General features: G+C 39.7%; 1 protein-coding gene across 7 annotated transcripts in view; it reads right to left on the bottom strand.

Annotated features, from left to right (window-relative positions):
- Positions 1 to 25,927, bottom strand: part of FHIT (fragile histidine triad diadenosine triphosphatase) — a 1,501,749-nt gene that overhangs the window by 1,450,819 nt on the left and 25,003 nt on the right. For 5 of the 7 annotated variants that reach the window (XM_032289593.1, XM_032289590.1, XM_032289588.1 and 2 more), the window contains exon 2: positions 13,235 to 13,283. The exons of 1 other annotated variant lie outside the window; for it this stretch is intronic. The gene's annotated coding sequence lies outside the window, so the exon portion shown is untranslated. Of the gene's footprint in view, positions 1 to 13,234; positions 13,284 to 24,497; positions 24,618 to 25,927 lie in introns of all 7 variants that reach the window. One more of the 7 variants, XM_032289589.1, reaches the window with a different exon arrangement.

Raw genomic sequence — 25,927 nt, forward strand, 5'->3', positions numbered from 1 at the left:
ACAAACCCATCAGCATCCCACTGCCTTTTCAGAGAAATGACAGGTTCTCCCCTCGCCTGGTCAAAAGATTTGTCACACTCTCTCTCTTAAAATGCCTTCTTGTTACAAGCTGTGCAATCTTGGTCAACTTACCTAACCTCTCTGAACATCTGTTCCCTTACTTGCTAAATGCTGAAGAACAATATCTGCACCATGAATTGTGATAACGATTAAATGAGAGATTCAAGAAGAGTGACTAATTCTGCATTGCCTGTAGTGTATCAAAAGCCAAAAAGCCAGCTACATTTTTGGACCAGATCACAATGCCATGATAAATATCAGTGGAATAATGGTCCACAATGTCACACCACATGCTTTCATTCTGCTGTCCTCATAACTTCCCTGTTTGCCAGGATCAGGGTTTTTCATGTTTACAAAGAAAATGGAGCGGGTTAGCAGGTCTTAGTGGCATTAATGGGCAAAGCATCATGGGCAACTGTTGTTCATAAATGCACCTTATCAAATGTGTCCTGGGTTGATGATGACCACAATTCATTCCCATTTTTACTTCTTTCTCAGTCTGAATCTCCTATACTTGTAAAACTAACAGAGCTTCCCTCATTTCTAAATCAGAAAGATGAGCATCTGCAGCCACAGGAAGGGAAATCTGGGACCTGATGCCTATAATATTTTTCAGACAGAAAATATTCCCCTAGTGCCTCTACCCAGGAGATGGTAAACTACTCTGACATCTCAGCTGTTGCCCCTCCAAGCAGATTCACACACCTCTCGGCTAACGCCCCCTTTGGGCAGGCATCTACTCATGTTTACAGTTATTCATTATGACTGGCTATACACACACAGTGCCTTTGGTGTCAAACTGAATGGCCCCTTGGACTCCCAGTCCAAGACAGCCGGAAGATACAGACATACATTAAATAAGACACAGGCAGAAAAAATTGCATTGCCTTCCTTGAGATGGAGAGACTGAAGGTAACTAAAGCTGACCGGCTAGGGAGTCCTCCAGAGCTCCAGGGTGGGATGACTCACAGCAAGGAGCACAGGATCAAAACTTTGAGGTGCTTCAGGGTCAGAAAGTTTTCCAGAACAGCTTCTGTGGATGTCTGTGAACAACTGCCAGCAAGGAAAAAGATCAACTCTTTTGCAGGGGAATCGACTTGAACCAGAAGGGCCAGCACACATTCTAAAAGTGCCAGGGCAAGTTCCCGACCCTCTGAGCTAGCGCACATCTATTGTGATTCCATGCATCTCTCCATAGAATAATCTGTCCAAGAACACACAAATGGAGAAGTGCCCTTCTCCACCTGCGATCATCTAACTGTAGAGTCATGGGAGAAGGTGAGAGACAATGACCTCAACAGGTAGACTCTAGACCTCAGAATCCACTCTAATGAATACCCTGTGTTTAAACAAGGGACCTTGCATTTCCTCAAAAGGCAGTTAGACACAGTCACGTAATTGGGAGTGAACCTAAGGACTCTAGAAAGAGCAGTACATTTTTCCGCGGACACAGCTGTATTGAAAAATCAACCCAGGTCTCTAAGAGAAATGAGAAAACACAACTGGTGATTTCCAGCATGGCATCCAATCTCCATTTTTGTGATCCTTCAATTCTCAGTTCAAGTATAAATAGACTTTTTTTCCTCCCTGAAGTAGGAAAGGGATTAAGTAGGCAGGACATTTTCTAAGTTCTGTGTAGCATATGTTCATAGGCTTTCCTTTTGTAGCATTTATGGATTCATTCTGGAGTAGGGTTAAGCTGGAGCAAAGCAATTTGGCATGCTTGCATTTTGCTTTATCGGGAAAAGCAAGTGCAGAATGCAGAGGCCACCTTGACCTGAACAGCAAAGAAGCTTCCCAGAACCCTGAGGGAGACACTGATTGCTTTCCTTATAGGGATGCTCAAGCTGAGCCATCATCCTTACAAAATAGTCAATGAGCTTCATTCAAATTATCCTCAGGAAAGCAGTGGCCAAGCAGACACAAGTGATCATTATCATACGAACTTAATTTCTGACCAAATTCCATGATCACACTGCTTTTCCTGAAGTCAGTGAGGCAGTATCTATACCGCTATACAACCTCAGGGTCAGCATTGCAATCCATCCCAGCCTAAGAATCCCATTCAGCAGCAGAGGTGCTTTTCAAATCTGTACATCCACTTCGGTACCTTCTATCCACACGACTGAACACAGTGCAGCAGAAGATGAGGATGCAGTAGGAGAATTTTCAATGTTAACAATATAATGTTGAATGGAGAAAGCAGTAAGTGCCATTTTCATAAAAAAAAAAAATACATGCCTACATAAAGAACTAACTGGGGAAAAAAAACACCCGGAAATGTCACAGGGAATCATCTCTGGGCAATACGATTATAAGCAATTTCTATTTTCTTCTGTTTTGCTGAACTGGTTTCCAAATACTCTAAAATGCAAATGCATTACTTTCATAACAGTAATGATTTAAATATATAGACTGTGATTCTCAGAATGCAGGAGTTAAAGAAAAAAAATAAAGACATAGACTGAACCTTACCAAAAAAACATTTTTATCCACAAAACAAAGAAGCATTTCATTAAAACAATTAACCTGCACCATTAGGAAACAACTACATCATATTTCACATTCAATTTTGTTATTATCACCATCACTACTTCTTAAGTATCTGCTGTACACAATGCACTGTAGCGGGTATCAGTACTCAGCGAAATAAGCCAGGTAACTAAGTTATTTACATCACTGGGACTCTTCCAGTGTTATTAAAGTTAGAGAACTTGAAAAGCAGCATTTATGAATAACAGGGGTGTTAATCCATCTGTCTGCCCTATACTCCACTTTCCCAGAGAGCCTCTCCCAATCCTGTCAAGTAAGATTAAGTAGAATTAAGACGGCGGCTAAGATGGTAGACCTTGTGCCCTGGGCCACAGGTCACTCTGGCAAGGGTGGGCACCTGACCTACATCAAAGCACTCAGATTCTTTCCCCCAGGAGGGAGGAATACAGGAATACAGTTAGTCTCTATCAGCAACTTGAATGAGGCACAGGGAGTTGCATGGGTGGCCATAGCTGGCCGGATATGCAGAGAAGCCAGTCTGCGGACAGAAGAGGTGAAAGGCTATGAAGCTCCTTAGACAGTCTACTGCTCTTTAGGACAGAGATGCTGAAAAATATAGTCGTCCATTTCCCCATCGCACTCTGGTTAGTCTTTGAGGGTCAACCACTTCCTGGCCTAAGGCTTCAGGAGGCTCACCATCTAACCTTTTGTCAAATTAGTAAGCTATCCTATGGCCTTCTAGCAAAAGCCTCACCTTTCATCGTTTTTGTCATCGTTTGTTTTGGATTCTTTCTTGAAAACAAATTATCCCTAAGACATAGTTGCAAGGTTCAGAACTGTGAACCCTCTTCCCCCACTCATTACAAGCTGAACCCCTCCTCTTGTCCTTCTTTCAGATCTTAACTTAAATGTCAGTAACCCAGAGAGCTGTCTCTGAGCACTCCCAATGAGGAGGCCTGCTATGTTTTGCCTCTTGATGTTTCCTAAATAAGATTTACATAACTTTTAACTGTATATGTTTTATATGTTTACTAGTTGCGATCTGTCTCCTTCCCTAGGGCATAAAATCATCTGCCCAGCCTGTGTTCCTTGTACCTCACACAGCACATTCCTAGTGTATTACAGAAGATCAATAGTATTGAATGTATCAGTCAGTCATGTAGGTGAGTATATATTCATTCATTCAATATGCAAATAATTATTGAGCACTTAAAATCTGCAAGCCATAGTCCTTTCTTGGTAAGGAACTAATGATTTGAAAAGGAGATTAGGTGCATATGCAAAGACAAGAACATGGACAGAGCAGGCACTGCTGAGGGCCTGTCAAACAGAAATTTCCCTCTTCCACCTTACAGGTAAAGCCCTATGCTGGTTAATTTTATGTGTCAACTCAACTGGGCCATGGGGTGTCCAGATTAAATATTCCTTCTGGGTGTGTCTGTGAGGTGAGATTAGCATTTAAACAGAAGGCCATCATCCAGTCTGTTGAACAGAAGAAAAGAAGGAGAAAGGAGAAATCTGCCCTATTTCTGCTTCACTTTGTGAGCTTAGATACATGATCTCATCCTCTCCTGCCCTCAGACTGGGATTATACCATTGGCTCCCTTGGTTCTCAGGCCTTAGGACTTGGACTGAATTACACCACCAGCTTTCCTGGGTCTCCAGCTTCCAGATAGCACATCATGGAACTTCTCAGCTTCCAGAATCACATAAGCCAATCTAACAATAAGTAAATAAACCAATAAATAACATTTGGTTCTGTCTCTGAAGAATCCTGAATAGTATAAGCCCCAATTTTATTACAGTGGCCTCCCTCCACAAAGCTATGTACCAGGGGAAGGTGAAATCGACCCAGAAAAGAGACAAAACCTGCCTAATTTAAAACAGGGAAAGGGTAACAGATGCTCTGATATCCTTTTAGCCCCGAGGGCAGCTGGGCAGAGCCAGGGCAACCAGAGTCCCCACGCCCATGCCCTATGCACACACATCAGTCACCCAAGCTGTGAGCAGCCTCTTCTGATTGCTTAACATGCTGACCAAATTGTATTTTCTATGTGTGCCATAACAAGAACAAACTTGAGAAGCACCAATCTAAGCCACCAGGGGTGAGTCCCATTCTGTGTGCCAGTGTCTGATTTAGGAAGGACCATGAGGCTGTAATCAACCAAATGGGACTTAAGGGGAAGGCTGCTGGGGGGGGGGGGGGGGGTGATTACAGGAAGTGTTCTTTGCTTTTGAAAAGGGACATGTAAGAATAGACATTTTATTTTGCCAGTGGATGTTGCCACGTCTGCCTGTGGCTCCCGAAAAGGAAGCAGCCATCTTAGAACTATGAGGGCAGCCAGTCTAAGAACAAAATCAACACACTGAAGATGGCAGAGGAAACAGAAAGAAATAGGCACTTTGGTAACACTGTTGAACCACTGAATTAACAAAACCTGGAATAGCACCTCTCCCAGGAGGTCTTAGTCTTTGAGATAATTTATTTTTCTTATTCTGATGGGTTTTATTTGGTGGGTTTTCAAATGTAAGTTGGTAGAGCAATCCACAAAATAATTGACAGTGCTTAGCAATCTGTCAACAGCTGAGTGCTCAAAATCCTCTCCCTGCTGCATAGTGACAACCATCAAAGGCACCCTGGTGGGTCCCCAGTTGCTTGACACTAGGGAAAAGTGTATTGCAGTTGGATTCCAGACATTTGGAGCCAGGATTCTATAATGCCTTCCCATCAATCATGACATCCATGGGGCTCAGCAGGTAGACTTGCAGAGGGCAGGGAGCTTTTTTCTTTTAATTCCCCTATTGTTTGAACCATTTTGAGTTGACTTTTTGATTATTTGCAGCCAAAGGCATCTTCAGTGATAAATCTATCTTCACATAATTAGCAGCAAATTTATGTGGCCTCCTTCGAGCAAAGACTCAGGAGAAAATGATGCAGAGATTTGTAATTCCACCCACATTGGAGTGAATTCTCCCTACAAAAAAAAAGACAACTGAGATGCCAGAAAAAGGATTAATCATGTGATCATCTGACACTTATCATGGGAGTCATAAAGTACCACATGAATGGTGAGGCATCACCCTGTCTCAGTGTTGAATTAGGAGCAGCATAATTTTAAAATATCAATTTGTACTTTTTGTTGTCTCTCCTGTGTATACTGTTTCCTTCCTCATCTCAAAAACTTCAAGACTTTGCCTTCTTCCCTTTGTCTTCGGGGCATGTTCAAAAAGCAAACGGTACTAAAATGTAATCAACAACCCCCTAAATCCAGTCCCCATTAAAGATTTTTCTTTTTCAAAAAAGCCTAAATTCATTGAAGGGAATGTGTTAGATACCAGCAGAAATGTCCAAAATAAAGACAATTTGGGCTGTTTTGTTTTGCTTAAAAGTGTTGTTCTCTGATGTAGTGTAGTGGAAGCCGGCACCGTGCTTCCTGGCAGAACTCTAGAGAGGTGACAGGACTTTTGATAGTGATGGCGATGGGATACTGGGAAAATGAGTACTGGGGGGTTTGAAGCCACAGTGAAGGTCCTAGCCTTCTTTGCACAGATGCAACAGGGCTACCCAGCCCTGCATGGACAAGAAGCCTCTCATAGTGACCACTGGGGACTAGCGTTCAGAGGGCCTTTTTAAAAATGTTTTGTGCTATAGCAGACCTGCAGCCTTTTCCATCAATGACTCTAAGTGAGTAGACACTCCAAATACCACTTAGAACTTCCCAACATTTAGAGAATAAAAGTAACCAATTATGCATGCTTGCAATTCATGTAGCATTCAAAACAACTTTTCAGAATGAAATCTTTAAATCAGAATGCAAACTCAATTTGCATTTTTTGGTGATTTGACACCACAAGAGCAACCAAAGGATTCCACAATACCAGGCCAAGTTCCCACTGTAGGGGTGGAAAGGTGTGATACCTTTCCTCATCTCTCATAAGAGTCACAGCTGACACTCCTGTAACAAAAGACAGGTTAGCAAGAGAAAAGCATAACAAGTGTATTTAATCAAAAAGTTCTATGTGATACAACAGAAACGAAGACCCAAAGACTCAAGGAAAATGGTTCTTATGCTTAGGTTCAACGAAGAATGAACAGCTGTGTCGAAACGTGGTAGAACAAAAGGGGTGTGAGCTACTGGTAACAGAAAATAGATTGACAGTGGCAGCAGTGGTTGGGGAGACCAGCAAGGCCTGACTCTTCAGATTCTTTTTGGCCTCTCTATGTAACATTCCTTCTCCCCAGTATGGAGCAGAGCCCCTGTGGAACAAGGATCTTCAAGGGAGAAAGGAGAAGGAAGAGAGTGATCTTTCTAGATTTCATGACTTGCTGTGAAAAAGAGAGGTTCTAGTTTCTATGACCCACCTTAGGGAAGAGGAATTCTGGTTTCTATGACTTGCTTAAGTGGGGGGGGGGGGCGGGGAGGAAGAAGAAGCAGAGACAGGATGATGGGAGACTCAGAAAGACGTTGGTTCCTCAGCCTTTCCAATATATTTCCTTCAGTTCAAAGTACTCAGCATGCTAAGGTGCCATAGTTTGGAGGCTTGGGTTCTAAGCCCCAACACCACTAGCTATTTAATATATTCCTTCCTGCAAACCCTGCTACCTTAAAAAAAGGAAAACTAACTGTACAACAGATAGTTTCATAGCTAATGAGCATTATTAAATATTTTCAAAACGTTCCAATAAAAGGCAATATCAAACTGCTTTCATTTTAACACTTTCTAAATAATGCCACACTCATTTATGAGAAATTGCTGTATTTCTCTCAATGTTCTGGGCACTAATGAAGACTGAATATAAATAAAAGAATTGCCTTTTATGTATGGCACTTTAAAGAGTTGAGATTCCCAAATAATACATAAGCATTTTCAAGGCAAACATGGGATGTAAAGTGAAAATGTTCCTGAAGGAAATATCCTCTAATAATACTTACCTACCTCAGAGGGTGATGGGAAGTTCTATTAACACCAAGGGAACACTTTTAGATCTTCAAATAAAAGCACTATACAAATGCAAAGTATTATTATTATAATTCTGAAATAATTTCACACCTAGGGATGAGAAAACCCCAGGCCAAATTTTACTGCTTCTCTCACTACTGATAAACAAGAAATGCCATAAGCATGGGGCAGGGTGGTGCATGGTGGGGGATGATAGTGGGGGAAGTGGAAATCAAACAGAACAAAGACTTCAAAGTTTCTTGTTCACTAGGACTTTGTATTTCCCCAGGCGTCATTTTAGCAAACTTTCAGGGAAAAAAGAAAAAAAAAAAAAAAAAAGTCCCTTAAAGGTCAGAGTTAAGTACAGGGACAAAGTTCTTATCGCTTTTGTACCAGATAAAGCAACAGCCAGCTGAGGTGGAAAAAATAACCTCGTCTACTTCTATGGGGCACAATTTCTCCCACAGCATTTGCCAACCTTAAAAATGGCCAGATAAATTATTACCTGAATCATCCACTAGTGCGATGATCTCACCTACGAGGTCAAAAGGCAGCTGCTTTAACAGACACCAGGATTTCAACTCAGTTACTGAGAGCAGTGAGCAAGACAGTCATTTGTTACTGCTGATGGTAGTGGTGGTGATGATGATGATGATGTTGTGATCATGATTATGATGATGGCAATTACAGTAATGATAGGATATGGAACAGAAGTTCTCAAACCTGCTGATCAATGGAATCACCCCTAGAGCTTTTCACAATACAGATTCTTGGTTCCCCATCTTACCCCACTGATTTTGAATCTCTGAAGGCAGACCCCAGGAATTTTTTGTAAAGTAGCCATTAGGATAACTGAAGTGACAGTATCTGTAAGTCATATAATGATTAAGAATTCGGGCTCTGTGAACAGACTGGCTGGTGTCTTCTCACAGTTCTAACACTTATTAGCTATGTGACCTTGGAAAAAATACTTAGCCTTAAGTCTCAATTTCTACAATTATAAAATGGAAATACTAATATGACCCACCTGTAAAACTGAGATGCTGTTACTTATAAGGTAGATGCCTAAAGTGGGCAAATTTTTTAAAAGCACATATTAATTCCAAAAAAGACAAAAAAAAATTTATGTTAAAGAAAACATAACCAATACCATTTGGCTTAGCAGCAGAAAAAAATTACATAATCATGATAATATAAGTATTACCTCTTGATTTAAATAAAAATTATAATTGAACTATGTCAGGAGGCTAAGGGGACCAGAAGTGATAAGAGTGGAAAGTATCAGAGAGCTATTGCTAAAATTGATAAATTAGGGAAAAAAATGATATATTATTTAGAAAAAAAGAAGTAAACACCAGAAATATCAGAGTTGAAAGTTTCTAATTCGGGGGAAGCAATCCAGAGAGAGGTAGAAAGAAGGCAAAGATGCTGCAGTTTTTAAATATTTGCTTTTTAATGCTGTTTTACTTAAACAATGTAGATATATTGCTTTGAAAAAAATAAAATGTAAAAGATAACTCATATATAAGTACAATATGATATTTCTTTATATATTGGGGTTAATATAAAGCTTTTCAATTTAACAAAATTTGCTTTAAAAAAAAATTGATGTAATACTTCCAACTATGCCACCAAAATGTCCGTTTCTTAAAAGTGTACAATAATGACTTACTTTTTCCCTGGAACACTCTAAATCCTAAAAAGATATTTGCTGAATGGAGCTGAAAATGGTGAAAAATATATAAATTAAAAAGTTCCTTTGTACAATAAAGGTCACAGTAGGAAGGAGATGACATCTTCACCTGGGGTGAAGGCAGGGTTAACGGAAGACCACTAAGGAATGGTCTAGTGTCCTGAAGTTCATAAAAATTCCATTAATACTCCAGACTCAAAGGGGCAAAGGGAAGAAGCAGTTACCAGATAGTGGAAAGAGCTGTAGCTGCAGAAGAGAGGTCTGTAGCAACTGTAGCCTTCCTTAAAGGGATACAGCCATTACCAACCCACAGTGCTGCAGGGAAGAAAGTAGGAAAGAATATTGCAAACTTGTGTTCCCAGATCTTCATCCAGTTCCTTCCCTTGGCTAATCCAACAAAAAGCCAGCAAACAAGGGAGCCCAGGGAATGCCTGCAGTAGAGGTTAAGCCCTTGGTGCAGAGCCATTTAGAAGAGAGAGGAGCTGGAAGCACAAATGAATACCCAGCACAAGCAGTATACATGGTGGTGGTTGTTGTTTAATTTGTCTCCTTTTCATACTCAGCCTGCTAAAACAAGCTCCTCAAATTTTCATCTGTTTAAGAAATATTCATGGCATGATGATAGTAATACCCTGATGTTATGGATTTGTTAAAATTTACTAAGAACTTTCATATATATTGTGTTTATGTGATCCTCAAACAGCCGTGTACAATAGATAGGGCAAAAGTTATCCTCATTTTATAGGTGAGGAACCTGGGATCTTAATGAAAGTTAGGAATCTTGCACAGAGTCACAAAGCTAGCAAATGGCAGAGCCAAAACTAGAAGGAATGTTTCCTAATAACCCTGCTAAGGCTCTTCTCACCACTTCTCACCATATAATACTGTTGTACTATTTATTCACAGTAGGAGTGCAAAATTGATGTCCCTGTAAAAAAAGTTGGGGAGGCATTAACTAGTTTTGTTCTAGGCACTGCACAGAGCGTAGAAGTAGTCAACCAACAAGACACAAGGGGAAACAGAGAAAACTTGCCCATTCCATTCTCAGAAAATCACAAGCAATGCCAGAAATGGAAGTAATTGAGTTTTCAATCACTTTTTACACATCATTGAAAAGAAGGTGTTCAGTTGGATAAGACCAGTGTTCAAAGGAGAAATAAAAATTCAGGGAAATGTAGAAAAATATTTAAAGAGTACACCTGTTGTGTTTGGGGTTGCTAGGGGTAAACAGAAGAAAATCGCAGTCCCTTCACAATCCCCATGACACAAAGAGACCAGGGCCCCAGAAATTGGGAAGGATGACTTCTCTTCTCATTTCCTGCCCTACCCCCACATACATACACATTCTTTGAGAGCTAAGAGAAGCAGCCAAGAGTGACTTCTCTGTACCAAACACAGGAGTACTGGGAAGTTCAGCAAAATAACCCATTTCTGAGAGTCTAATAAAGAACTCTACTTTCTGTAACCTACTGCAAAACACTGAGCTACTTACACATGATGAAAGAAAGTAATGAGTGACATTTTAATTGTAAACCTCCAAACATACCATATTTATTCCAAATCTAGCTCACTAGTGAATAGACTACACTATCAGTTAAGGTTCTGTGGTTGCAAGTGGCGGAAACCAATTGGCTAATTTAAGAATTATCGGAGGGATACTGGAGTCTCAGCAAATCCATGGCAAAATGGAAAATAAGGTTTGGAGGCCATGACTAGCTAAGACAGACACAGAGGCAACAGTGGTCTCATAGTACATACTGGCAGATCAGAATGCCCACCTAGGACAATGGAGAATCTTTTAGCTAGAGAATCAAATTCCAAAAAAAGAGCATTTACTTAGCCAAGCTTGTGGTCATACACCCATCCATAGGCTGAGTGCAGGCCCCTGGGTAGGGCCCCTGGTTATAGTTCCACTAGCCTAATTACCTCAAAAAGAAATAAAGGTGCTGTTAGGACGGAAAAACAGATACAGGACAGAAAAAAAAGTTGGAGGGGGGGTTCCTCTATACTTACCAAGGCTTTCTTTAAAAATTCTTGAAGAAGCTAACTAGCAGTCCATTGCTAATTTCTTAAGACTATTAATTAGTTAATTGATGACAAACAAAGAAGGCACTTTTCCTGATTCCTAAAAAAATTCAGCCTAACAATGTTTCACTTCCAGAGGCCTCACTTCCTATATTACCTGAAAGTTACCTTTTCACTTGATTCCCAGGACCAAGTAGAATTTTCCCTTCTTTGGTAACAACATGTTTATTTTAGAAATATTATCCTGAAACTTCTAAAAGGAATAGACTTCTAAAAATATATAATGAATAAATTCATAAGGATGCTGCTGGGCTGCTGCTGATGATGAGGATGATAATGTTGATGCTATTAACAAGAACAGCAGCAGCTCACATCTACTGAGCACTTATCATGGGCCAGGACTTCTTCTAAGCCCTTGACACATAATACTTCATTTAATCTCCACAACCATATGAAGCCAAAAACAGTATTATCCCCACTTCAAAGATCAGGAAACTGAGATTCTAAGAGGGTGAATAAGTTGTCCACAGTCCAATAGCTAGTAAAAGCCAAATCATATCTAAACCTGTGTCTGATTCCAGAGTACCAATTCAACAAAAGATTTTCATTGAGAGTAGAGAAAATGGACTGCGCCTGTGTGAAAACATCCCCCAAGAGGAATGGAAGCATCATGGCTGTGCCAAAAGATTACAAAGTTGTCAAGATGGTTACATCACCACTAACAATTATTTCTGAGCATTTATTTCTAAAAGCTGTCAACTATTTCTTTATTCCAAGGTGTGGTTCAACGGTTCAGAGACATATAGTTGCATGGCTGAAAATAAGAATTATCTACTGCTTAAGATAGTATTTTCTTCACTGATGCTCAACCATTATGGTAAAATTCCAAGCCAACCAGTTTTCACGCGCCAGAGTTTAGTCGCCCCAAAGCAAATCCTAAGAAAAGGGAATTGTTTTTTATAACTCGTATTTTGATGATCTAAAAGGGGTTTTCTCTGATACCCCTATAAAATTCTCCACCCTCAAAATAAACATGAAAAATTCAGCCCAGAAGTAGATTTGTCATGAATTTAGGAAGAACTTAAAGCATAAGGTAAATCAAAACGGCTTTTCAACTTTAACTAAAGTGGTCACAGTCATGATTGCTGTAATAAAAATGACAGAAAAAATCCTAAAAGTGTCAAAAATGTAATTTATGATGAAAACAAACGTAAAATTATAGCATATTTCACCCTGGCCACCAAAGACTCTTGATGAAACTGCAGCCCTATAATTGCCCAGAATGAATTCTTTAAATTAAAATACTTCATGCAGAACAGAAATTAAACAATGAATCAAAGAACAATGCTGTACAGAGGTATGCTTATAAATATACCTAGCAAAGAGGAAACAATTACATTTTTCCATGTAAAAACCAACTTGATTGTAATGTTTCACAAGAGGCCAAGTAGGTACTTTTCCCATTGCTTCAAGCTTGGAAGTTCATTTCCTGTAATTCATTTAGGGCTCAGAGTGACTGGGTGGAATGAAATTAGCTACAACAAATTCAGTGGCTCTTTTCTTTCTACAGAACTAGCTCTTCCATGCAACTGCACAACTGACTTTTGCGATAAATTTCATCCAACCCAATTGAAATGCCACTCTGCATTTTATTTTAAATGCTTTATTTGGCCAGCTAGTTTTATTTAACTATTGGCCAGAAGTGGTACAAGTGCATTCTTTCTCCATCTAGCATTAATCTTAGTAAACTTAGCTCCATTGGAATGTCTTAACTGCTGAGAAGAAAGCAAAAGTCAGCAAGCACACAATTGCATTTGTCTACCCTCAACACATCATTTTATTTCCTCCTGCTCTCTGCTAACTATTGCTCAGCACTTTTGCCTAAGAGGGAGGACAATCAGGTGGTTAAGGAAGTTGTCCTGTCAGCTATATCTTTAATCCAAGTGTTTAAATCTCTGAATAAAAGAAAAATCAATGTTGTAAAGGCAATGTTTGTCAAGGCCATGTAATAAATACACTTACCTTTACAGACTGTTCTCAATGGATTTCTCTTCTTTGCTGAGCTTCAAAGCTACAAAGAGATAAAAATGAAAGACAGAGTTGTCTGTGAGTAAAACACCAAACGTTTTCTCTCCATATCTCTAAATAGAATTTCTATATGCCATGGTATGTGGTGCTAGCCAAATAAACCATTGATAAAACTAGTACCTCATGCCTCCCGCACAAGAGGCCAAAAAAAGACAGTTAGAAACTAAAAATGGTTTACACATCTACCCAGAATTGAAGCACACAAATCTGGCCAAATCTACAGTCAAATCTTTTGGGGTGTGAACTCCTCAACAGAATAAGAACAGCTTATAAAGTAGAGATGAAAATCAAATTAAACGTGAGTGTGAGGCACTCAATCTGACTAAGCATTTTATTTTCTTATTTCTTCTTGTCTTCTTCCTTACATGCTCTATTTCCACTTCTCTGAAAAAGTTTCACTTACAGGTGCATGGTCCTTATAATATAGACCTCCCACTTGCGCCATAAATATATGTGTGCATGCTTACAGGAACAATCACCCATTCTGTACATAGACTGCAGCCTTCTCTCAGCGGAAACTGACAAAATAGAGGAAGCCACAACTTGACATTTCAAATCAAGTCTTGTTAACTTCAGCTCTCTGTAATCAAAACATAAATACTATGCACTGACCACACACAAGTCGATGTGACAAAAGATATGCAAAAGAAACAGTAATAGCTTGTGGTTTCTTGGACCTAGTTCTTCAATGGTCCAACCTTACTCATAAGGTGCCTCTATAGTCACTAATAATGGGAATATGTTTCTTTCTTTCGTTTTGGCTAGGTCCTAACATCTGAAAGGTGCAGTAGTTGGGGATAGACAACTATACCATAGTTGGTGTAGTTGGTTCTTTTTTCTCCTTCAATGTCTTAAGGGATTGTTTTAGCTCTTACTTGATTGTTTACCTCCACATCCCTCTATTCCACCAAAGAACCATATTACCACTGATGCATGACCACCAACAGTTCAGACTTATGGGCTAAGATGTAAATCCTAGACTATTAATGCCAGAGGTAAGTCCCTTCTATGGGTCAGCATCAGAAATTTCTCCTTCCCCCTGAGCTACACAGATTGGAAATGAGTTTAGAAGAAGCATAATTTGGGGAATACTAGATAAAACAGTATAAAATTGCATTTGTGAAACCTAAGAGAATAGTCAGATAACATGGAGATTGAGCTGAATCCCCCACTTCAAACACAGAAATGCTAAACAAAATATAATGACTTAAAATAAATATCTGTGTATTTGTATGTATGTACATATGTGCATATATATACACACAGGTGCACATACATATATACATACATGTGTGTATATATATACCTACATATATATACACACACACACATATATATACACAAACACACACAAATATATAGCCAAGCTCAAAAGAAAGAGAAAAAGCCAATATGAAAATATAATGGATATAGAGTTTCTAGAATGAAAGACATGAGTCCTCTTGAAAAGATATACCAATATTTCAGAAAGATGAATAAAAGCAAATGCATATTTTGATACATCAGAATGAAACCATAGAACACCAGAGACAAAAAGAAAGTCTTAAAGTCAACCAGAGAGGTGGAAAAAGAAGAAGCTTCTGGCAAAAGAACATGTCATCAGCAAAAATAAAAGCAAAACAACAGTCCCAGCCCAGACGCTGTGACTTACACATGCAATCCCAGCACCTTGGGAGGCCGAGGCAGGTAGACCACCTGAGGTCAGGAGTTCGAGGCCAGCCTGGCCAACATGGCGAAACCCTGTCTCTACTACTAATAATACAAAAATTAGCCGGTCATGGTGGTGCACACCTGTAATCCCTGCTACTCAGAAGGCTGAGGCAGGAGAATTCTCTGTCTATGCAACCAGAGAGAGACCTTTGCACACATACTCACAGAGATTTGTTGAATGTTTACAGCAGTATTGCCAAAATAGCAAAAACTACAGAAAACAACCCAAACATCCACCAGCAACATGATAAACACAGTTTTTACATATTCTTGCAATCGACTATTATATAACTTTGAGAAATCATTGAAACAGTTATCCATGTCAACATAGATACCTCTCAAGATATGATGTAAAACAAAAGAAACAAGTCATAAAAAGGTATACATATGATTCTATTTGCACAGCATTTAAAAAGGCAAAATTAAATACCGCATTGTTTTGGAATATAAAGTGTGTTACAAAACAAAATAAAGAAAGGGAAGAAATTTATACAGAATTCAGGCTATCTTTATCTTGAGAGTAGGAGAGGAGATGTAATCTGTGAGAGGGAGGGGATTCTGGAATATGGTAATGCTCTGTTTCTTGGTCTAGAAAGAGGTATCTAAATGATCAGTTTATTATTTCTTTTTTTTTTTTTTTTTTTTGAGACAGAGTCTTGCTCTGTTGCCCAGCATGGAATGCAGTGGTGTGATCTGGGCTCACTGCAATCTCTGCTTCCCAGGTTCAAACGATTCCCCTGCCTCAGCATCCCAAGTAGCTAGGACTATAGGCACGTACCACCACACTCGGCTAATTCTTTTGTATTTTAATAGAGATGGGGTTTCACCATGTTGGCCAGGATGGTCTTGATCTCCTGACCTCAGAATCTGCCCACCTCAGCCTCCCAAAGTGCTGGGATTATAGACGTGAGCCACCATACCTGGCCTATTATTTTCTTTAAACTGTATATGTATGCTTGCACAAATTATTTTGCATGCATGCGCTATTTCACAATTTTAAAACATATAAGAGTAATCACCAAAAGAATAGAAATTTCCAAATCAATAAAAGAAACAACATGGATTAAAGAAAACACAATAGATTCTCCATACAACACTGAAATGGAAGGGAGAAAGAGCCAAAAAAACAAATACACGCTGAATAGAAAATACAAAAGAAAATATTTTAACTAAGTCCAAATGTGTCAGGAATCAGGGTATATACATCTGTTAAAATTTTATCAAAACGGATGTTTCCAAATCTTGCTATGTGTTGTTTATAAGAAACAAATTTAAACATAAGTTTTGAAGAAAAAAGTGTGGATAAGTACACACCAAGGAAATAGGAACCAAAAGAAAGCTGATGGAAATAAGTTATTGTTAGGCAAGATTGAAGTTAGCGATAATATGAGAAAAAGTATTTATATTAGTCATTAATTGCCATATAACAAATTATCCAAAAGTTAGATATGTAAATATAAAAGTAATAATTTACTATCTCTCATGGTTTCTACACATCAGGAATTCTGGCAGGGTTCAGCAGGATAGCTTTTCTCTATGCTACAAAACCTGAGGCTTCAGCTAGGAGATTTGAAATTTAGAGGCTGGAATCATCTGAAGGCTCACGACCTCATATATCTGCCAGTTGTTGCTCAGGTTTAGCTGACACCACAGCTAGGATTAGCAGCTGCAATACGTCCATGTGGCCTCTCCATGTGACTTGAGTCTCCTCACAACATGGTGGCTGGGTTCCAAAGACTAGTTCTGAGAGAGAGCCAAACAAAGCTGTATTTTTTATGGCCTAGGCTCAGAAATCACATAACAGCATTTACACTGCACTCCACTGGTCAGGGCAGTCATAAACCCCCACCCAGACTAAAAGAAAGAGAATAACAGCCCTGTCCCTGTCAATCGGGGAGTGTCAGTTACACTGTAAGAAAAGCACAGGACTGGATAAATGTGCTGGTGTGACCACCTTTGGAAAATGCAATCTGCCACAACATTCTTTACAAGCACACATGAAATATAAGCAAAATCTCAACATATATTAGGCCTGTAATAGTAGTAGTTTCAATGAATATCAAACAACAGATATCAAAGGTTTCTTTTCATAATACATGAAAGTTGGAAAACAATCATTAAATAAGATTTTTTAAATATGTTTGAAAAATACAATTTTATGACAGTTTCCCTTTCTGAGTTGGAATTAGACCTTAACTAAATCACACTGGATGAAGGTCCACATCTAGAGGCAAAAAGAAATCACTAGTTTGATTGTGGATATGTTGAATTCGAAGTCCCTTAGAGACATGTAATAGAAAATATCGAGTTAAGCAGTTGGATAGATGGGTCTGTAGCTAAGAGGGGAAGCCTGAGAGTGGTAAGTTATCTGTAAGTAGGAAGTAGCTGCAGTTGTGGATATGGATGCGACTGTCCAGGGAGTCAGTAAGTAGAAAGAGATAAGGGCCTAGAACTGATCCGTGAGCAAGTTCAACATCTAACAGTCATGTTGATGAGGATGAATCCTACACGAGAGACAGAGCAGTTGCCAGAGAAGTAAAACAAAATCCTCAAGTTTCACAGAAAGGTCAAGTGATATAAATACTGAAAAAAGCCCAGCATGAAGGTCATCAAGGAACTCAGTAGGAATTGTTTTGTGGACTGATGGAGACAATTCAGTTCGGAGTTGGTTAAGGCAGAAGCGGAAGTCATTGTCAACAAAGACAATGAGTAAAGACAATCCTAGATACATTTGGCTGTGAATGGGGAGGAAAGAGTGGCAATTAAAGGACAAAGGGCTGGAAGTGGGTTTGTTTGTATAGTTTTTAAACAGAAAAAAAGCTGAGCATGTATCAAGGTGATAAGAAGATCTATTCAAGATGCAGAGTGACTGTAGAAGAGAAAGGGTAACCAGTACTGAAGGTTCCTAAGAAGGTGGAAAGGGATAGGTGGTAGGACTGGTTTTAAACAGAGCTTTGGTCTCACTATAATCGTATAGTGTCTAATGATAGGAACCCATGCCATTGTTTTAATGTACTACTTTCTCATGTGTTTATGTTTTCTCACCCTAAATAGAATCTAAGCTCTTTAAAACTTATGACACTTATTGTTCAAACCAACCCCACCTTCCCCACGCATTGGAAGCCCCAGATTCTATCCCAGCATCCAACAGTCATTCAGTAAACACAGTCATGTGTCACTTAGTAATGGGAGGATAGTCTGAGAAATGCACTCACAGGCAATTTTGTCATTGTGCAAACATCACTGCGTGTACTTACACAAACCTAGAAAGTGTAGCCTACCATACACTTATCCTATACGGCATAGCTTATTGTTACTAGGTTACAGACCCATAAAGCATGTTACTGTCCTAAATGCTGTAAGCGTTGTAACACAATGGTAAGTATTTTTGTATCTAAACATAGAAAAGGTATGGTAAAAATACATTATTATAAAATTATGGAACCACGGTCCTATATGCAGTCCTTCATTGACTGAAATGGCATCATGTGGCACACAACCATACTGGTTAAATAACCTAACACAAGCAAAGTCTATCGTCTTCGTGTACATCTTTGTGTAAATCTACAAATGTGTGTGTATATGTTTGGGTGTGTCCTAGCTATCCAAAATGGGAGCAAGTCAGAACCCAAAAACTCTTGTTCCAGAATATATATAATCTCTAGACAATAGTCAGGAATAGCCACTCAAATTAGCCTCTCTTTCCCATATTTTCCTTGACCTAAAAATCCAAGGATCTAAGCTACAAGCCATGAAAACGTTTTCATCTGCAGTTACAATGTTATACCACTTCCCACTCTCCCCATGCCTGATTTGTCCATATTTTATTCTAGAGCAGACAATCTCTGAATCCTTCATTTGACCTCCTGCAAGACATAAATTAAATTTAAATGAGCTCCAGTTCTCCTAAAATAAATAAACACGGAAGTAGAGCAGTGCAGAACAATAACATACTGATTCATCTCGCTGGTTTTTCAGAGGACAGCCCTCCAGAAAAATCTTTACAAACCTCAAGCCTCTCAATCCGTGATCCAACCCTCACCTCCCTTAAAAACAGGTCTGAATTTGGCCAGGTGCAGTGACTCATGCCTGTAATCCCAGCATTTTGGGAGGCTGAGGCAGGCGGATCATGAGGTCAGGAGATCGAGACCATCTTGACCAACATGGCAAAATCCAGTCTCTACTAAAAATACAAAAAAATTAGCTGGGCATGGTGGCGCACACTTGTAGTCCCAGCTACTTGGAAGGCTGAGGCAGGAGAAATGCTTGAACCCAGGAGGCAGAGATTGCAGTGAGCCAAGATCACGCCACTGCCCTACAGTGTGGGTGACAATGTGAGACTCCGTCTCAAAAACAAAGAAAAAATAGGTCTCAATTTAAACAAATATCTTTCCCAAATATAGAAACCTGCTTTGATGGTGATTCATCTTATCCCAATAGACACCGTTCTCTGGGTACCATCCAACTGCACCATTCTTAAGGCAACATTGCCTGGAACTGAGGGATTTGCCTCTGTTGTTGCATTCTGCAGCCCTCACCTGACTCAACTGCCACGTTAAGGGATTGGTTATTGACCTTTAAGTCTTTAACAATTATTTACATACTTAGGAAAGAGTCTGTGCATTCAGGTACGAGAATAAAGACAGTGAATAAATTCAGCCCTCGTTTTCATTTTTATGCTACGTTCAGTGAGCTGTTACTGCAGACAAATTATTGCAATATTCTTTCAAATGATAGCCAATTTTCAACTTGGAGAAGATTCTTAAACCCCTTTCTAAAACCTTTTCCTGCATATTGGTGAAAACCAGGCAGTTGGAAAACACTGCCCTGGTTAAGCCACCTAATGATAAATTAATATTTTAAACACATGGAATTATTTAAGAATCTGCATAATGATCTAAACTCTCATAAGAAATAGCAGCAAAGGCCTCAAAAACCTAACACTTCATATATATTCCTAGAAGTTTTATTTCAATTTATATGTATGCATTTCTCATAGAGTATTTTCAGAATTTCTGAAACTCAGATACATTAAGAGTCCAGGGAGGTGACCAGAGTAATTCTTAGTTTTGTTATTTACCTGGGAAACTGATCAATATTGTCAAAATGTATGTGAAAGTCTTTCTATTTGACCATAAGTTCAGCAATAACATGGACCACATCTGTCTTGTTCTATATTAAATCTCCATCTTCCAGAACACTATCTGGCACAGATACTCAATAAAATTTATTTAGTAAAGGAATATTATGTTTTCATTGCCACTAAAAGTGAAAACTGATTCTTAAGCAAAGGTTAGTTTTGGGTTTTGTTCTTGGTTTTCATTCATTCTATTAATTTATACTCCATGCTTTCACAAAACAGTAAGTTATCTCTCTACTGAAGCCTACCCTTCTATGGCCTGAGACATATACACACAACACGACATGCCCTTGCCACACCTATTCAATGCTGTCATATTTACCATGCATCAGAAAAATAAATTTACCAAGTAGCACAAGCTCTGGAAAATCATTAGGTGACATCTGAGGAGCAGAATACCAATCAGCCAATAATTAGCATCTGAAAATTCATAGAGGCACAGAAAAATCAAATTCCATGAAATCTCAGGGAGCATGACCCTGGCTGGGTTGGTGCCCAGGCAGTCGGGAGGCAGTAAATTATACCACCCAGACAGGACTGGAAAGTGCCATGGCTAGTCTAATCCCAGGGGGAGACATTCTGACAATGTGGCATTTGCACAGGGATGCCCTAACATGGCCCCAGTATGTTTTCTCAGAATGGGATGACATTTTAAGTCAAACAGCTCTGTTCCCAATAGTACAGGTCCTCCCCAAACTCTAATAACCTGAATTTGAGAAAAAGAGGTTCATCTTAGGGAGAAACTGAGGTTTTACAGATGCAGTATTAAAACAATCCATTTATAAGGAAGGCAAAACCAGATATTTAATCTGTTTAACCTCATTCTTTATCTTTCCATCATTACATAGACCTCCAACAGCCTTAGACTTAAAAAACCATTCTCATTTGGGCAAAATTCTGTTCCTGAAGCATCTACACTGGATACTTTTCAATGAATGCTGAAACACGTTATAAAGTTGTGCTACCAAGAGGCATCAAGAGTGACTGTCAGTGCCTCACCAAACCCCTGCTGACTGAAACATACGAGTCAGTCCAAGGACGCCAGGCCACCACTGTTACTGCTGCCTTCAGCCTAACTAAGGTCACCTTTCCTACATGCCTGTCTCATTCTAAAGGAAGAAAACTAAGAGGCTGGAGAATACCAGCTCCCCACGTGGTTTCTGCAGCTGCCAATGCTACCCACACGTGTCTTGGGGAACGCACCCTTAAGAAAAGTCCAGGATGTGGGAGTCCAACATCCAACCAGACTGACCCAGCCCTGGGGGTAAACGCTCCACCTCCACCAGGTGGCCTGTGTGCACCTGATTTGAATGTGCTCCTATCTTGAACCAAGGGTGACGGCTCTGCCAGGCCCCCACTCCACTGCAGGGTCAGGCAGCAGCCTCTGCTCCTGGAACCTGGCCCAGAGTTCGGATGGCCCGGCAACGTCACTGCGGAAAGGAATTCTGGTTGTGCCCTCCTCTGAACTCTCCATCTGGAAGACTCTCTGGCCTCCTTCCCTCTCATTTTTAATCTGACAGACACTGCTGGACAGGGAAACTCAGAGCAGACCAAAGTTCATCTTCCCTTCCTCGCTTCTCAGCTGGCATAATCGCAGGGGCAGAACGAGGTTGGCATGGACCAGGATGCCAGGAATTAAATGAGGGTCCCTGACCACTGGAACACATTAGTCCTGCCTTCCAAAGTCTTAATTAGTCTTCCTCTGCCTGGCACACCTATCACGAGGGAGGTGTCCGGGTAAGGTGCCATTCTCACAGCAAGTATTCAACAAAATATTGGTTGGGAATGGCAATCACAAATGCCTGCTGACCCATGGCTTTGCAACAACAATCAGCTCTGAGGTCTGGGCACCAGTGGCAAGATTCTGCTCCCTGTACTAATGCAGACAGTTCTAGCAGTGTTATTCTGAGTGATACTCAGCCACCAGCTCCATTTGGAAGCAAAATGATCTTAACAAACAGTGGCAGACTTGATAGACAGGCTGCTGAGCCTGAGGACCAAAACAAAGGACGAAAAGAAGGGTTGATGGCAAGACAAGGCGAGGAAAATGAATACTGCAAAGAAAAACGAGGAGGGTTACGGGACTAGCCACCTCAGTCCTGCAATTCTGAAATGAGCTGTGAATATGACAACAGGCTCAGTGGTGAAACAATGGATGGAATCAAGGCAAGGGTACAGGGCAGCATCTGTCACGAATTTTGATGCTGGGACGGACTTAGGGCTAGCAGTGGAATAGATTCGATAGCAAGTAATATTCAAGAGGTTTCAAAAGACAATGGGTCTTAATTCTGTCCTGTTTTGCACCTCTTGAACTACAGTGACGTACCAAAATTTGTTATTTTTCTGTGAGGACATTGACAGATACAATGGAAATTCTGAATACACTTTTTCCTTCTGCATTCATTATCTCTGGCCCTTATCCACAGGCCTATTGCAGACTAAATTGGATTTTGGATCACTGGTACTGTGGCGCTGCAATTAATTAACAATAGAAACATAATATTTATATCCAGGCCTAACAACATCTGACATTTAAACTATTCTGCCAGTCGGGCAAATTCCATTCGACAAATTTTCATTTTAATGAACATGACAGACCACAGTTTACATGATAGGCCAAGAAGCAGAACAGAGTTGATCTCTTGGCATGTGTTTTCAAGGACTGACCACGCTCCAGAGGAAACAAGCTGAGAAAGTGTCAGCATAACAGAAAGACCAGATCCCCATTTCCACCCAGAGAGACCAAATACACACAACCGTCATGTCCCCAAACACAGATCCTAGTATGAAACTGTCCTCATTTCAAGCGCAAGCTCAAAGTTAAATACTTACTGCCCCTTATAATCCACTGGATAATTTTTCTATCTTTGGGTTGCTGACATTTTCTTTGGGGTACTAAAGTCCCCTAGCCCTTCCTAATTAAAAAGTGATAAACGTTTTTGCAAGGCATCCAATAATGTGCAACGTACACAAGAGTTGGAACTGATGCAGCTTTTTCAGTTGGCACAAAACTGGCCATCCATATTTTGCCAGATGGTGTATCTCAGTAAGTCCCCAATCCCTGACTTGAGTGAGGGGCATTGTCGCTATGATGCTGAAGCAGAGACTCTCTTTAAATGCCAACTTATTTTGCATTATACTAACACGGTGGGTCCAACATTTATTCTTGCTGACACTTTCACAACTAAAGAAGTTTTCATTCTTCTGTGACTTTCAAGTCAACAGAATATGGTACAGATAAGGGGAAAAATTCTACCCCCTTAAGAACCATAGAAATTTGCTGGAAACCAATGTCAGAGAGCAGATCTCCCAGCCCGACTTCCTATTGCTACTCTATGGGTTAGTGGTCCAAAGGACACTGAGTGAAATAGTGTTCATTTACCCAGCCCATCTCTACTACCACAAAAACGTGGATGTAAAGGATAGAGATAAAGATGAAAAACGCAAAGAGAGCAAAGCAGATAGAAGTTTAATAGATTTGGGAAATAAATAAATTCAGTGAAAAACAACATATTGTAGCTGGGATCCCTAAGGGCCATATATTTCTAGTTCACATATTTATAACATTCCTTATTCTAGTTTTTACGTCAATTCAAAAGAACTGAAATAAAATTCCACTTTAAAAGTAATGCTTTTTTAGAGTAGGGATTTGGTTCATGGGTTCCAATCTCAGCAACTGAAATGACTACCTACATGGTAATTTGTCTTCAAGCTGTGACTCTGACTAGACCCAAAATGGTAACCATGCTTCATGTTACTTTATTTTATTTTATTGACATGGAGTCTCGTTCTTGTCACTCTGGATGGAATGCAATGACGTGATCTTGGCTCAATCCGCCTCCCAGGTTCAAGCGATTCTCCTGCCTCAGCCTCCAGAGTAGCTGGGACTACCGGCATGTGTTACCACACTCGGCTAATTTTTGTATTTTTAGTAGAGATGGAGTTTCACCACGTTGGCCAGGCTGGTCTTGAACTCCTGACCTCATGATCCACCTGCCTCGGCCTCCCAAAGTTTTAGGATTACAGGTGTGAGCCACTGTGTCCGGCCCATGTTACTTTTAGATATGGCCATGATACCAGAACATTAAGCAGTGAAAGGATGACAGCATTTCCACCAGTGTAGCCTCATTTAGAATCAGTAAGGTGTCACTCAAGTCAACAGCATATACATACATATACAGTGTGGATGGACACACACACACACTTATATATACACACACACACATTAATTATAATTATAGTCATGTTTGAGATATTTACATGCATTTTCCCATATATAACACTATGAGGTAAAACTACTATAAACTCTGTTACACACTGAGGAAAGGGCAGTTACAGTTCACTGACCTCCTTAAGAGGTAAAGTGCAAGGTCATAGGCATGTAAGTGGCAGAGTTTAAGTGCAAATCCAAGTCTGCCCTTCCTCCAGAACCTGTGCTCTACACAACTCAGTGGCATATGACGGCATCTGCAAGGGAAACAGCATGAAGGAATTGATTCCTTTTGGCAATAGTCAAAATATCTTTTAAATATCAGGTATAAAACATTTTCAGACCACCAGATGCTTATTCAATTTTGAAAAATCAATTTTTATGGAGTTGCTATGAGTAGTTTCATGTTTGTTAATGCCTGGTTATATTCTTGAAAAAGTAGGGGCCTCATAGAGGAGGGAAAAATGTATTTTTGAAAGTTGGGAAGAAAAATGAGACCCTAACTGGATTAAACTGTAAATGTCTGACAGAACACAAATGAATAGAATCTGTAAGTTTAACATGCCTTTGCAGGAGGCATGTTCTAAAATGGTCATACCAAATTCAGAACACAATAGACTTAACATGCTTATTGTTGTAAACAAAGGCATTTGGTTAAATGAAAGTTCCATCAAAACTTAATAACCAAATTCAAGTGAACACAAAGTAAAGCGTTATATACTTTCTACGGTTTCAGTAATAGCTAATCTAATAATGGTACATGGAGGGTTATTGTTGATTCCTTAGCCTCTGTTTCATAAATTAGATAAAGCAATGGTGGCAGTTAGAGTACTTTGGAGTTTTATTGGACTAAGTGATTTTAAAGCTGTCTCAAAATATAACAGTCATGACTTGAATGACTACTGAGTTGTAGCTTGTTTTCTATCACCACGTTAGTACTTTTCACCAGCGTTAAGTAAAAAGCTTCCTGTTAACTAAAACAATTCTATAAATACAATTTCTATCTACAGCACCAAACCATTTAAGGTGAAGTGTCATTGATACAGTATGATCTGATATTCTATTTCACCAGGGCCAAGCTTGTAAAATATTAACTATAAGAGCAGTCAAGTGTTATTTATTTCTTCTGATCCAAAACTCAGGAACAGTAGAATTTCTCTGCTTAATGATTTTTCATAGCACATTTCCAATTTTCTACTACAGTTTATTGATCTGGAATACTAAAACAGTTTTCTTCCCTGTCTAAAGAACACAAAAAGCCCTGTGCCCCAGACCCATGGGATATGCCTCCAAAGACAACAGTCATGGCATCTCATCAGGCGCTGAGGGGTGGTAATGAGAAGCAAGGCATTTTCCTTATTGAAAGAAGGTGCTAGTCAAATCTCAGGTCTTTTAATAAGACGGAAACACTTCCCAAGCCTTTGCATTTGGAGATGAGGCTCCATACCTGCAGTTCTGAGAGCAGATGAGTTGCCCTTCACGAAAGCAGTCTATTTTCCTGCATTTCCCCTTCATGCCCTGATATGGTTACTTTCAATTACCCTGATAGCCCAGGAAGAAAATATCC

Source organism: Sapajus apella, unplaced genomic scaffold, assembly GCF_009761245.1.
Source record: "Sapajus apella isolate SASKATOON/1434 unplaced genomic scaffold, GSC_monkey_1.0 scaffold23, whole genome shotgun sequence".
NCBI classification, from domain to species: domain Eukaryota; kingdom Metazoa; phylum Chordata; class Mammalia; order Primates; family Cebidae; genus Sapajus; species Sapajus apella.